Source organism: Symsagittifera roscoffensis, chromosome 1 (assembly GCF_963678635.1).
Source record: "Symsagittifera roscoffensis chromosome 1, txSymRosc1.1, whole genome shotgun sequence".
Taxonomy (NCBI): Eukaryota; Metazoa; Xenacoelomorpha; order Acoela; family Convolutidae; genus Symsagittifera; species Symsagittifera roscoffensis.
Genome location: NC_087062.1, coordinates 83,532,929 through 83,546,733, shown reverse-complemented (window position 1 = coordinate 83,546,733; position 13,805 = coordinate 83,532,929). Strand labels below are relative to the sequence as shown.

General features: G+C 33.2%; 1 protein-coding gene across 1 annotated transcript in view; it reads right to left on the bottom strand.

The window, feature by feature from the left end:
- LOC134851199 (medium-chain specific acyl-CoA dehydrogenase, mitochondrial-like) overlaps positions 1-13,805 on the bottom strand; it is a 423,273-nt gene that overhangs the window by 128,906 nt on the left and 280,562 nt on the right. The window lies entirely within an intron of this gene.

Genomic DNA, 13,805 nt, shown 5'->3' with positions numbered 1-13,805 from the left:
ACTGACAAACAATAGTATTTACTCGTTTAAGTAGTAACTTGAAACAAATTGTAGGATAAAATCAGGTCTTGCGACCTACTTCTAATCATCTTAAAGAGAGCAATAATTTTCAGCAATGAAAACGATATATAAAGAAAAGCACGCAATAGCTTCATTCAAACATTGTAGACAGATGAAAAAAAGTTAGAAGAAATAATTGGGCTCCACAAAACAATGTTCTACCCATAATACTAACGGCTAATCTGAAAAGAAAGAAAAACAGAAAGAAACTTTACTACCAATATATCAGCTATATTTTAACTAGGTACCTTAAAAGTATGAATTTTCATTCCCTCAACTACCAAAATAGGATTTCAGAAAATACGTTATCGAACAAGATATTAAATGAGAGATTTTGAAGATACACCTGGCGCTGTTTCTCATTTCATCAACAAGATTTTGAATTTTTTCTTCAAAATTAATAATTGCATTAAGCAACACTCTTTTTCTGTTTTTCAGGCATTTCAACTATTCTTTTGCTTTTGTCACTTCTGTTTTGAGGACTCTTATTCTGTTTTCTCCATAAAGTGACGTTTTTAATTCAGTTTCTGTTATTTGCTCACCTCAAATCCACATAATGTGGGTCACCTTGTAATATTTCTGCTAAAAGGCTAATTAGCTGTTTGAGATGAATTATATAATTGAAGTATCTAATTGCTCCATATTGGAAAACAGGCCTATTGTTTGTGTTGTAAAAATCCCGGTTAAATATTTCCTCAGTGTATACAGAATAACAGGGCTTTCAGCTAACTTTTTCTCAATATGTTAACATGCTCTTCGAAATTTAAGTTGCTACGAATAAGCAAGCCACATTAAATATACGAAAAATCTTGGTCTTACTTTTTATTTTCATAGTTGGCGTTGCTAATTGTAACTTTGTCTCCGCAAAAAATAACATTTTTTGTTTTACCACGATTTCTTATCAGTTTAAATCGTAAGTTGTCGATTTAAATCTTGACTCAAATTAGAAAGGGATTCCTTTCTAAGGTTTACTGTTTCAGTGTCATTGAAAAAAAAGTTTTTTTTTTCAAGTGTTTGATTTGATCAAAAATATCGTTAACATAGACTCAGAAAAGTATGGGGCCGACCAAAGATCATTGTGCACTCCATATGATATCGGTTTCAAATCTGATTGCCTGTTGCAGAAAAATTCATCCTGCTATTTTTCACTTTGGTATGATTGAAGTAACTTATGCATTCATCCCCATAATCCATGGTTGAAACACTTTTATAATAACAACTTGGGTGGAATTGTGTCAAACGCTTTTGTTAAGTCAATGAGGACACTGTGTGCCTGTTTTTTTTCTATTTTTTTCTCTTGCACTAGACTAATAAGCAAATGCATATTAGTTTGGTTTTTCCAATAAGCGTTTTGCACGTTTGACAATAATTTGTTCTTTACCAGCAAAACAATCAAATGTTTTTTGATTTTTTTTTTCGAAAATTTTGCTGAAATTTGGCAACAATGTTACGGAGCGATGATTAGTGCAATCTGATTTAACCCTTGTTTTTCCAGCAGTTTTAAGACAAGCTGGGAAAACGTTTTCCGAAATAGCGCTCTCGGTAAACGGCGTCAAAAAAAGGTACCCGTAGAGCTTCCAAGGATCACATCGAAAAACTATTAACGCCAAAGAATCTCTCGATATTTTTGTTTTATAGATTTGAAATTTTAACCAACACTTTGCTGAAATTTGTATGCGACAGCCATTTTGTCTAATCGCATGTTGAAATAATTTCACTATTTTTACACTAACGTTTAGGATCATTGCTCAATTTCTCCTTTTTCTCCTATGGTTGTAAAAAATTTGTTCAATTGGTTTGCAGATAGATTGGACGGCTCAACTGACTGTTTTAGAGCTTATCTTCTCAATGCTTTCATTTTGTAAAATTTGTTTTTGCTATTTCTCTGCTTATATCTGTTATCTGGTTTTGCGAAAAAGAACGTTATTGTGATACATTTAAGGATTTGACTTTATTTCGTTGCTTTCTATCAGCTCGCCAAATTTTATGATTTGGTTCAGTTTTCAGTTCTAGGAACGATTTTTGTTTGTATTAGCTTCTGTTTTGGTATCTTAATTTTCCATGATTTAAAATTCCTGTTTAATTTTTGTTCTGAGCTTTTCGATTCATCAGCATGAAATAGCTTGAGTTCTTTCCAAAGATTTAAAATTATTTTCGTTTGAAGGCAAATCATTTAGCAGTCAAAATAGCAAAAACTACTTTTTTCCGTTTGACTTAGAGTTTTTCATTTTTCGTAAAATTGTGTTCCTGTAATCAAAAAATCTGATTCTTTCCTAGTTTCTTTCCACAGCGAACACTTATTGTGCTGTGGGCTTTTACTGCAGATTTGTAACTTGATGCTGTTGTTTGATAGTTTGCGAGGACTAAGTATATAAATGTACCTGAACTTTTTGTTCCACCAGTAATCATAGGCTCCGGGGTTACAACAACCCAAAGTAATTGAATAAATTCACAAGGTTTTTTATGTTTTTACATATATCGATGTTGAAATTTCCAAAAATCTATTTTTGTCAGTTGGTTCAGGACTTAAGGCTAGAAATTTCATAGCTAAAGTTCCGAAGAATCCGTCTCTTTTACCATTTGGGCTCCCGTACAAAACGGTTAGGAATGTCCACCCTTTTTTAGAGTTTCATTCAAATCTTGACTGGTTTGTTAATATCTGATAATGATCAGTTTCAGTTTTTCTAACCACATCGTAATTAATCCCTTTTTGACATGAAGCCCTACTCCTCATCTTTTCCTTTCTCTACTGGATGTAATTAAATCTTAATACATTTCTGGTTTGAAAACAACTTTCAAAAATTTTTTATTCAACCCTATTTCGGAAAGCGCTAACAAAGACAGATTTTGTTACACTTTTGAGCTGTAATTCTAAAGAAATTTTTAAGTGATTGATTTCAGTTTCTGTGACGAATCCATTGTCATTTTTCCATTTTCATGAAGGATAATTTTGTGTCTTGACTTTTCTCATAGACCCACCAAAATCGTCACAACTAAATGACCTTGTAATCTCTGAGCTTATACTCTTCAATTACTTATGTTTAATCTAAGATCAGCTTAAATTTTTTTTTGAAAAAAGTTGTTAATCTAATTGTGTCATTTTGTTTTATTTAAGTCTGGTAAGTCTATTTTATGTAAATCTAAAACCAAACAAGCTTTAAATTGGGAGGTTTTCTGATTTCAAATCATATAAACAATTTTTTTAATTGGATTTCCAGGATTTCTTGAAATTATCCGAGGAGAATCTCAGGCTAACTGAAGAAATTGTTTGCTAAGAAATCATAACTCCTTTAATTTGTCGAGGAAAATCTCAGTCACATACATTGTTGTCTTTTTTCCTTTGACTTTTACAATCATCACTAGTATTTTTTTTTTTTTGAAGCTCTTCTATCGCCTAAGACAAGGAGAAAAAGTCGATCCTCTGCATAAAAACCACAAAAAAAGCATCGCAGAACTTTCCGATTCTATTTTTAAAAAATCGGACATCAATTAAATCTTAATTGAGAATCATTACTACTTTTTATAAATTCACAAGCTTTCTTTGAATCTTTAAGCAAGGTAGATTGCAATCATCAGTCCTAAAAAAATTAGAAACTAATAATTGTAATCAGGATAAATTTAATTAGAAAAATTGGATATTTAAGTTTTATTTAGTACCAAAAGAAAAACGATAAAAATGATAAAAATAATCATTATCATGATAACTTTTTATTCGTAACCAAATGTGGATTTGAAAATCCATTACGATTAATACTTTTCACTTTACAATAAAACAAATTTTGGGTTTTTTTTATTGCAAAAATTGGAGAAAAGACAGTAGCACCCAGTTGCTCTATTCAATTAATGAAATTAAACTCTTTTTAACCCAACAATTTTTTACACTTTAGAACAACTGTTTGTCAGTTTGACGGTTTTCGTTACTTCTCTCGAACTCATTACGAGGCCAAACTGTGCATTTTGTGCATTGTAAGCGGATTCCGCGACAAAGACGCTCCCTTTGTTCTTCTTTTGTTCTTTCATTTTCTTTGATCGTTCCGACAAAAATTAAACAAGTTTAAAAAATTGTCTCTGGAATCCAGGAACATACAGAAACAAAATTGTGCTCCTATCCAGTCCACAGTTTGGCCTCGTAATGTTCATAATTTCATTGTTTTTCATTTTTTCAAGGTTTATTTTATAAGAACAGTTATTGGTGTTTCAAAAAAGCCGTGTTCCCTAATTAAAAAATTTTGGAAAAGAAAATTTACAATATATGAGTTAATTCTCGCAAAAGCATTTTAAATTCTCTATAGTGGTAAGATAACAGATCTAGCGTGTCTATTGGGTACGAATGCGGGTACTAACCCCAAAGTGTAGGTTCGAATGGCATGCTGGCTTTTTTTTAGAAAACGAACGTAACCAATCGTAGTAAAAACAAAAATAGCCTGTTTTTGTGCAAGTAAAATAGCCCACTTACTTAATTTTTTTGTAGAAAAAGGGCTAGAAAAACGGAAAACTCAAAAATTTCAACATTTTTTTTTTCATTTTATGTTTTTTTGCAGAAATTTTCTGAATTTTTTGTTTCTGAATTAAAGCCCCAAAAAGTAATTTTACTCGCTTAAAACTAAGTTCTTAGGCCTCTAAGTAGGCATAATTAAGCTATTGTAAGCCTGCTTGATTGCTTAATTCGCTCGACGCTCGAAAAAAGACGAGAAACCAAATTTTCAAACTGTTTTTTCTCAGCACTGGGACTTTTTTCCGAATTTTAAATGTGGTTTGAATCACAACTGAAAAGACTTTGATAGGATATATCACGCAACCCAATTGAATTTTCAAATGGTCGGAACAATAAACAAGGTTTGTCATGGGATCAACCAATCAAACGAATACCCTTGTATTTGGTTTGTTGATAACAAAAATAGGCGTCTCTTTCCGTGAGACGGTCAACTCTTTAACTGCAATTTGAGACTATTTCGAGTAAATATTGGCTTGCAATTTAAAAGTTTGTTCTCCAAAACGGCGTTTTTTGAAATTATTGAATTGCATTTGGGTTCAAGTTATTCCTTTGATGAACTGCTGGAGTTTCGTAATGAATTACTTTTTCTCAATGTCAATTCAAAATAAGTTGGTTTACATAGGACAGCTAATGTTACTAGATATTGTCTTTTCAGATTTTGAAGAGTTCTGAATTGCTGGCCTGTAAAAATTGGCTAAATTTTTTTAACACGACCTGTGAAAAAAGTTCCAGCACGAAACTGAATATACAAAACAGATGTTTTAAAACTTGATAAAGACGAGGCATAGCTTTATAATGATTGCTTACAATTGTTTTTGCTCAGCGCAAGAATGTATGTATGTTTTTCTTGAAGCGGCAGCTTTTCACAAAATTTCCCAAAAATTGTTGAATTTGTTAAAATCGACTAAATTGGTTTTCTCAAATTTGAAAACAGGCTTGTTTTTTTTTTACTCCTACCTTACATAAGCATCAATTTTATGGTCTAAAGAGTTGCTTTACAAGGTTACGTGTGAAAACCAATTATGTATGTCATGGCGCAATTAGTCTGCATGCTAACTTTGTTTAACAATCCGGCAATGTGAAAAGATAGCTGAATCGTATGACATTTGCAGCTGGGGTAAAAAGGAAAAGGGCCTGAAAGCACTATATAAATCCCCATTTTCTTAAACTAAACTCACTGCCATGCAGGTTAAATTTATGACCAAAATAATTCAAAAAAAAGTCAGGTATATTCCACTAACCCCCTCCCCATATTTCAACAATTACAAATTCTCAGTTGTATTACGTGTTATTATGGCTAAATGGGTAATGTTTTGAAGCAAGATATGAAGAACAAATGAGTTCACAATAGTTAGTTTGTTCACTACGCAAAATTTTATGACATTGTAAAAACGCAATATTAGTTTTTCAAAATTTAAAATAAAATATGGACTGAGTGGAAAAAGCCCGTAACCTCTTAAGGCACATTCTGCAAAATGTATATTGGTGCCGAATTGGAAAAGTGAAATGTTTCTAATGTGTTGACTAAATTTCGACATCGTAAAATATAACCAAAGGAAACCTTTTGGATGATTAGGCGGTCGTATTCCTAGGAGGGGTTTCAACTCTTGAAACTCTTAACCCATTTGAGGAGGTCGAAACCTTGAATCTCTAAAGTCACCTATAATTCTACGTGTTTGGCAATTTATTGCAGACATTTTTGTTAATAGTGAGCTCTATGAAGATTCATAGTAAGCACTACGAAATTGTCTGTGTATTAGTTGCAAACCAAAGGATAGAAAAAAGGAATGAAAATGTTCAGACAATATGAGCCAAATAAAAGCCAAGAGACGAGAGCTGAAAATAGTAATAGCAATTGACAGTGTTGTGATTTGTTTTAGTGCCTTAAATGACCTTCGGTATTTAAATAATACCTGTTAACCAATTTAGTTACGACCATTGGTCGATATGAGATATTGCTCAGGTGTCCTTTTAACGTTATTAGTTCACATACTTACTTTTAATAGTTTTAGTTTTTTTAAATTTATGTACAGTAATTGTACATAAGTATATAGAATTAGAATAGTTTATTCTGCCGCAGTCAAATGATTCGAACGTGCGTGGAATTCCTCCCTTTTCGCCTAACCAAACCCTAGAGCCACCGCATGCCTGGACCCAATGTAGCGACCAATTTCAATTGGCGATGATTGCCAAAGAAAATCTGGATCTAGAGAGTCTGCACGGGCAGAGATACCAGAGACGCAAATACCAATTTTGGAACTAGCAACAGGCAGCGAGTCGGACACGGAAAGAGCCAACAGAGATAACAGGAACAAAAACGCGATGAAACAGTACGAATCCGCCGAAGAAAAGCGGATCAAGGAAGAAAAGAGGAAATTTAATGGAATGAGACGAACGGAGGCGGACGAGAAACTGCGATCAATTTTGTTCCTAGCCCTAGGGAGCGAAGGAAAAAGAGTTTTTACACAAAAGAACCCGAGAGTCAAGATTTTAGCAATAAATTTCTCCGAGTTCTGGTCTTTATTAGACGCAGCATTTAACAAACCGCCCAACACTACGTTCGAAAGATAAAAATTATTAAATCGAAAGCAGAAAGACCGCGAACCGTACGAACAATTCTGGGGAGCCCTGACGGATTTGGCCAGCTCGTGCAACATCAAAGAAACCGACGAGGCAGAATGGATAAGGGACAACTTCATCTGCAATATGAAGAACACAGATACCCAGAGGAAACTACTGTCAGCAACCATAAGCCCGTCGAAAGCACTTAATCAAGCTTTAAACGACGAAAAGGGAAATTTTAATCACCAGAAATTGACAAATATGTCACGGTCGTCGACCAACGGGACAACTTTTAAATCTTTTAATAATCAAAATCAGATCAAAAAGGAATCAAGCCTAAACATTGAACGGAGTAACTTGTGCATGAAATGTGGGAATACATTTACGAAAGGGCACTTAAAAGTTTGCCCAGCGAAGGATATAACCTGTAAAAATTGTATTTATAAAGGACACTTCGCCAAACTATGTAAATCACGCAATAAGAGACCAACTGTAAATACTGTATCAGATAATTATGTAAATACCAAGAATTTTACATACGCACCTCCGGAAAACTCGTGGACGGAAGACCAAGAATCGTGTGATGTTATAAATGCGTGGAACGAGTACGGACAGAGTGACGATGACAATTTTGTCGGTGTTGAGCGTTAGAACTATTTACGACAAAAACGGTCTCGAAACAAAGAAACTCCTGAACTTAGGCATCGGCTGGGATATGATTGTAAATATGAACATACATGTAGATTCAGCAAGCCCGTAAGTTTTTTAAAATAGCATGTATTAAATGAAATTAAACTGAGATATCCGAACCTCAAAATACACCCAGTGGAGAAAAGACTTATACTGCGGATTCACCAACGACACGATCAATATCTTGGGAAAAATAATTGTCAGAACACAGTCCAATGGGTGGATCAGCGAAGAAACCCCATTCTTCATAACCGGCGGACACGAACGAAACATCCTGGGGAACGACAATTTACCCAAGCTGGTCATAGAAGTGACACAGAGGAAATGTCCCCAACCCATCTGCATGGTCAACCAACCCACACTCGTGAGTGAGTACAAAAACTTACCTTGTTTATCTGACAAAATTTTTAACGAGTTCAAAGAACTTTTCACTAGAGTTGGGAAAATACCTAACGACCGAAAAGTAACACATTTTCACTCACCTTTTAAACCAATACAAACCAAAGGGAGGAAAGTCCCACTCCATTTACTCGCTGAAGTGAACGAAGAATTAAAAAGAATGGAAACAGAAGGTCACATAATAAAATTAGAGAAATGCGACGAAGATTGTTTTATCAGCCCAATTGTAATTACTCGGAAAAAGGATACTTCGATCAAACTGGCGTTAGACTCCAAGTTATTAAACGATCAAATTTTTAAAAATAAGTATCAAATGCCGAACATCCATAAACTGATTGATAACGTGGCTCTTCAATTTTCAGAAAAACCCAACGGGCGAGTTTGGTTTAGTAATCTAGACCTGAAAAACGCTTATAGCCAACTCAAACTATGCGAACATACAAGTAATTAGTGCAATTTTAGCATAGTAGGCGGTGCAACTACCGGAACGTATCGATTTATAACGGGATTTTACGGACTGGGGGATATGCCTAATGAATTCGAACGGGTCATGGACTCATTGTTGAAAAATATCCCTTTCACTAATTGTTACATAGATGACATCCTGGTAGCCTCGCGTGGATCCTTGGAAGAACACAAATCAATAGTGTATAAAATCTTATCAATATTACATAAGAACAACATGGCAGTAAAATGGGGGAAATGCGCAGTTTTTAAATCAGATATTGTATGGCTTGGCTTCAAAATCTCAGGCAATGAAGTACGATTCTTGGTAGGTAAAGCAGACGCAATAAAAAATCTGCCAACCCCGAAGAATATTTCTGAATTACGTTCATTTTCGGCTCGATAAACCAATATGTAAAATTCGTTCCTAACTTATCGACATTAACTTCTCCCCTTCGGCCACTACTAAACAAAAAATCGGTCTACAAATGGGACATTAACCATTAAATAGCGTTTGAGAATATAAATATCACAGAAAACAGCCACTTTGATATAAAAGAAAAGACAAAACTGTAAGCGGATGCTTCACACAACGGATTAGGGGCGAGCCTAGAACAACTGCAGGGCGACCAGTAGAAAACAAAAAATTTTGGGCTTTTTTTATTGCAAAAAAATGGAGAAAAGACAGTAGCACCCAGTTGCTCTATTCAATTAATGGAATCAAATTCTTTTTAACCCAACAATTTTTTACACTTTAGTATAACTGTTTGTCAGTTTGACGGTTTTCGTTCCTTCTCTCGAACTCATTACGAGGCCAAACTGTGCATTTTGAGCATTGTAAGCGGATTCCGCGACAAAGACGCTCCCTTTGTTTTTCTTTTGTTCTTTCATTTTCTTTGATCGTTCCGACAAAAATTAAACTTGTTTAAATACTTGTCTCTGGAATCCAGGAACATACAGACACAAAATTGTGCTCATATCTAGTCCACAGTTTGGCCTCGTAATGTTCATAATTTCATTGTTTTTCATTTTTCAAGGTTTATTTTATAAGAACAGTTATTGGTGTTTCAAAAAAGCCGTGTTCCCTAATTAAAAAATTTTGGAAAAGAAAATGTACAATATATGAGTTAATTCTCGCAAAAGCTTTTTAAATTCTCTATAGTAGTAAGATAACAGACCTAGCGTGTCTATTGGGTACGAATGCGGGTACTAACCCCAAAGTGTAGGTTCGAATGGCATGCTGGCTTTTTTTTAGAAAACGAACGTAACCAATCAAAGTAAAAACAAAAATAGCCTGTTTTTGTGCAAGTAAAATAGTCCACTTACTTAATTTTTTTGTAGAAAAAGGGCTAGAAAAACGGAAAACTCAAAAATTTCAACATGTTTTTTTTTGAGAATCTCAGGCTAACTGAAGAAATTGTTTGCTAAGAAATCATAACTCCTTTAATTTGTCGAGGAAAATCTCAGTCACATACATTGTTGTCTTTTTTCCTTTGACTTTTACAATCATCACTAGTATTTTTTTTTTTTGAAGCTCTTCTATCGCCTAAGACAAGGAGAAAAAGTCGATCCTCTGCATAAAAACCACAAAAAAAGCATCGCAGAACTTTCCGATTCTATTTTTAAAAAATCGGACATCAATTAAATCTTAATTGAGAATCATTACTACTTTTTATAAATTCACAAGCTTTCTTTGAATCTTTAAGCAAGGTAGATTGCAATCATCAGTCCTAAAAAAATTAGAAACTAATAATTGTAATCAGGATAAATTTAATTAGAAAAATTGGATATTTAAGTTTTATTTAGTACCAAAAGAAAAACGATAAAAATGATAAAAATAATCATTATCATGATAACTTTTTATTCTTAACCAAATGTGGATTTGAAAATCCATTACGATTAATACTTTTCACTTTACAATAAAACAAATTTTGGGTTTTTTTTTGCAAAAGTTGGAGAAAAGACAGTAGCACCCAGTTGCTCTATTCAATTAATGAAATTAAACTCTTTTTAACCCAACAATTTTTTACACTTTAGAACAACTGTTTGTCAGTTTGACGGTTTTCGTTCCTTCTCTCGAACTCATTACGAGGCCAAACTGTGCATTTTGTGCATTGTAAGCGGATTCCGCGACAAAGACGCTCCCTTTGTTCTTCTTTTGTTCTTTCATTTTCTTTGATCGTTCCGACAAAAAATAAACAAGTTTAAAAAATTGTCTCTGGAATCCAGGAACATACAGAAACAAAATTGTGCTCCTATCCAGTCCACAGTTTGGCCTCGTAATGTTCATAACTTCATTGTTTTTCATTTTTTCAAGGTTTATTTTATAAGAACAGTTATTGGTGTTTCAAAAAAGCCGTGTTCCCTAATTAAAACATTTTGGAAAAGAAAATGTACAATATATGAGTTAATTCTCGCAAAAGCATTTTAAATTCTCTATAGTAGTAAGATAACAGATCTAGCGTGTCTATTGGGTACGAATGCGGGTACTAACCCCAAAGTGTAGGTTCGAATGGCATGCTGGCTTTTTTTTAGAAAACGAACGTAACCAATCGTAGTAAAAACAAAAATAGCCTGTTTTTGGGCAAGTAAAATAGCCCACTTACTTAATTTTTTTGTAGAAAAAGGGCTAGAAAAACGGAAAACTCAAAAATTTCAACATGTTTTTTTTTTGAGAATCTCAGGCTAACTGAAGAAATTGTTTGCTAAGAAATCATAACTCCTTTAATTTGTCGAGGAAAATCTCAGTCACATACATTGTTGTCTTTTTTCCTTTGACTTTTACAATCATCACTAGTATTTTTGTTTTTTTTTGAAGCTCTTCTATCGCCTAAGACAAGGAGAAAAAGTCGATCCTCTGCATAAAAACCACAAAAAAAGCATCGCAGAACTTTCCGATTCTATTTTTAAAAAGTCGGACATCAATTAAATCTTAATTGAGAATCATTACTACTTTTTATAAATTCACAAGCTTTCTTTGAATCTTTAAGCAAGGTAGATTGCAATCATCAGTCCTAAAAAAATTAGAAACTAATAATTGTAATCAGGATAAATTTAATTAGAAAAATTGGATATTTAAGTTTTATTTAGTACCAAAAGAAAAACGATAAAAATGATAAAAATAATCATTATCATGATAACTTTTTAGTCTTAACCAAATGTGGATTTGAAAATCCATTACGATTAATACTTTTCACTTTACAATAAAACAAATTTTGGGTTTTTTTTTGCAAAAGTTGGAGAAAAGACAGTAGCACCCAGTTGCTCTATTCAATTAATGAAATTAAACTCTTTTTAACCCAACAATTTTTTACACTTTAGAACAACTGTTTGTCAGTTTGACGGTTTTCGTTCCTTCTCTCGAACTCATTACGAGGCCAAACTGTGCATTTTGTGCATTGTAAGCGGATTCCGCGACAAAGACGCTCCCTTTGTTCTTCTTTTGTTCTTTCATTTTCTTTGATCGTTCCGACAAAAAATAAACAAGTTTAAAAAATTGTCTCTGGAATCCAGGAACATACAGAAACAAAATTGTGCTCCTATCCAGTCCACAGTTTGGCCTCGTAATGTTCATAACTTCATTGTTTTTCATTTTTTCAAGGTTTATTTTATAAGAACAGTTATTGGTGTTTCAAAAAAGCCGTGTTCCCTAATTAAAAAATTTTGGAAAAGAAAATGTACAATATATGAGTTAATTCTCGCAAAAGCATTTTAAATTCTCTATAGTAGTAAGATAACAGATCTAGCGTGTCTATTGGGTACGAATGCGGGTACTAACCCCAAAGTGTAGGTTCGAATGGCATGCTGGCTTTTTTTTAGAAAACGAACGTAACCAATCGTAGTAAAAACAAAAATAGCCTGTTTTTGGGCAAGTAAAATAGCCCACTTACTTAATTTTTTTGTAGAAAAAGGGCTAGAAAAACGGAAAACTCAAAAATTTCAACATGTTTTTTTTTTGAGATTCTCAGGCTAACTGAAGAAATTGTTTGCTAAGAAATCATAACTCCTTTAATTTGTCGAGGAAAATCTCAGTCACATACATTGTTGTCTTTTTTCCTTTGACTTTTACAATCATCACTAGTATTTTTGTTTTTTTTTGAAGCTCTTCTATCGCCTAAGACAAGGAGAAAAAGTCGATCCTCTGCATAAAAACCACAAAAAAAGCATCGCAGAACTTTCCGATTCTATTTTTAAAAAGTCGGACATCAATTAAATCTTAATTGAGAATCATTACTACTTTTTATAAATTCACAAGCTTTCTTTGAATCTTTAAGCAAGGTAGATTGCAATCATCAGTCCTAAAAAAATTAGAAACTAATAATTGTAATCAGGATAAATTTAATTAGAAAAATTGGTTATTTAAGTTTTATTTAGTACCAAAAGAAAAACGATAAAAATGATAAAAATAATCATTATCATGATAACTTTTTATTCTTAACCAAATGTGGATTTGAAAATCCATTACGATTAATACTTTTCACTTTACAATAAAACATTTGATGTTTTTTTGCAGAAATTTTCTGAATTTTTTGTTTCTGAATTAAAGCCCCAAAAAACAATTTTACTCGCTTAAAACTAAGTTTTTAGGCCTCTAAGTAGGCATAATTAAGCTATTGTAAGCCTGCTTGATTGCTTAATTCGCTCGACGCTCGAAAAAAGACGATAAACCAAAATTTCAAACTGGTTTTTCTCAGCACTGGGAATTTTTTCCGAATTTTAAATGTGGTTCAAATCACAACTGAAAAGACATTGATAGGATATATCACGCAACCCAATTGAATTTTCAAATGGTCGGAACAATAAACAAGGTTTGTCACGGGATCAACCAATCACACTAATACCCTTTTATTTGGTTTGTTGATAACAAAAGTAGGCGTCTCTTTCCGTAAGACGGTCAACTCTTTAACTGCAATTTGAGACTATTTCGAGTAAATATTGGCTTGAAATTTGAAAGTTTGTTCTCCAAAACGGCGTTTTTCAAAATTATTGAATTGCATTTGGGTTCAAGTTATTCCTTTGATAAACTGCTAGAGTTTCGTAATGAATTACTTTTTCTCAATATCAATTCAAAATAAGTTGGTTTACATAGGACATCTAATGTTACTAGATATCGTCTTTTTAGATTTGGAAGAGTTCTGAATTGCTGGCCTGTAAA